The following is a 2,108-nucleotide window of genomic DNA, read 5'->3' as shown; positions in this document are numbered from 1 at the left end:
GCATAATTAATTTGAAAATTAAGACTAATCAGTAATTAAAATGGTGCCAAAAGGGTTAAGAAATAGGAGAAAATAATGGCACATCAAAACCCCCCATACTTAGCCTTTTGCACTCATAGGCAAAATGAAACAAAGAACAAAATCCAAGGATATCAAAGAGAGACAAACAAAAACATTTACATATTTCTCAATGAACATCAAGGAATGAAAGGAATGGGTAACATCTAACATGAAGAGATCCAAAGAGTCAAGACATTTGTGAAAATCATCCAAGCAACCCAATCATGGCAAAATAGTTAATCAGCTCAAGAATGAAAAGTGATAAAGCCTCACAAGATATACACTCTATCTCTCAAGTGTCTATGCTACTATTTACCCTCAAAGCACCCATGAAAACCAACACCACATAAACTTGGCAAGATTCTAAAATTGACAATCAACCCATAAACACAAGCACATGAGGATCAAAAGGTCTTTTAAGGTTGTAATGGGGCCAAGGACAAGGTAGGGAAAAATATGGAATAAGTAGCTAAATCCCAAAGGAATAGAGGAGCAATGGGGAATAAGTGCATATTAAGAAAAAATAAGAAAACCTAAAGATAAAATTTTAAACACAAAGAGTAGAGCCAAGAGTCTCGTCATTCTTTTTCCATTTAAGATCTTATTCACTCAACTTTATTTCTTTTCTTTTTATTTTTTTTGAATTGATTTAACTAATTTTTTTTTGTTTTTTGAACTGTAGCAATTGAGAAATAGCATATCATTCAGCATGTCCAACATTTAACCAGTATACAATGTACATCAAGTATGGCCCAAAATACATCATGAAGCATAGCCAACAAAATATGTTATCCAACAAAACCCCCCACACTTATTCCCAAAACAATTCCAAAGCTCCAAAATTCCTTAAGGTTAAGGTGATATCATGGTTTTTCACTTAAGGCTTGTAGTGAGCTTCAAAACAAGGAAAGGGAAACAAGGCTCAAAAGGGCTATCAAAGGAATTACTTCAAGGTAAGTCCATTTGGCTAGAGGCTTATAAGAACAAAATTGCCTAAATCATTTCCAAATATGCATGTGAATTAGGAAGCATCAACAAGAATCAAGCCAAGGCTATTGTGCAAGCAATCAATGGGGCAAAACACACCAAAAGATTATGATGATGGATGGCTCAAATTCTCACAAAGGTAAACTTATCACTTTCAAATTGATCTTTCAAAACTATCATGACATGTAGAGGAAAAACAAGGATTTCAAATCACAAAATGTCAAGAGACTTTTATTTTCGAAACAATTACCCATTACTTGAACTTAACTTATAATTCAAAGAAAAACATGCAATGTCGTACATGCAAACATAATTGACCTAAAATATTAAACTAGAAACCCAACAAAACTAACAAAATTAACAAATCCAACAAAACTAGCAAAACCAAAACCAAAGAACACCCCCCCATACTTAAACAACACATTGTTCTCAATGTAGCACAAGTAAAAGATTAAAAGCAATTAAACCATCAAATAGAATCAGACAAATGTAATAAAAGCAAAGAAGGAGATAGGAAAAGAAGAACTCCCTAAGTCATGGTGGAGGAAGAGTAGGGTGGAGTAAGGAAGTCTCTTCCACCACTACGTCCACTGAAGAAGGGTTTGTGAGAAATGGCTTAAGTCGGTGTCAGTTGACCTTGAAGCTCTTGTTTATGGAGTCGCTTTTGATCTCAACTGTACCATAAGGAAAAGCATTAGTAACAACAAAAGGACCAATCCACTTAGACCTCAACTTACCACTCATGAGTCCAAGCCTAGAATTATACAATAACACTTTTTGCCCAACTCTGAAGTCTTTCTTAATTATCATGCTATCATGGAACTTCTTGGTCTTTTCTTTGCAGAACTTGGCATTCTCATACGCTTCTAGGCGGATCTCATCTAACTCACTCAGTTGCAACTTTCTTTCCTCACCAGCTTGATCCATAGAGAAGTTGCAGGTCTTCCTTCCCAGTATGCTTTGTGCTCAATCTCCACTGTGTTAGTGCTTAGCTCTACTGAGTTTTAAAAGATTGGCTAAGATTTTGTTAAAACATAAGCACTTAGACAATGAAGGAAAGC

The sequence above is a fragment of the Glycine soja genome, chromosome 15, assembly GCF_004193775.1.
Source record: "Glycine soja cultivar W05 chromosome 15, ASM419377v2, whole genome shotgun sequence".
NCBI classification, from domain to species: Eukaryota; Viridiplantae; Streptophyta; class Magnoliopsida; order Fabales; family Fabaceae; genus Glycine; species Glycine soja.
Note: the sequence above shows the minus strand (reverse complement) of the source record.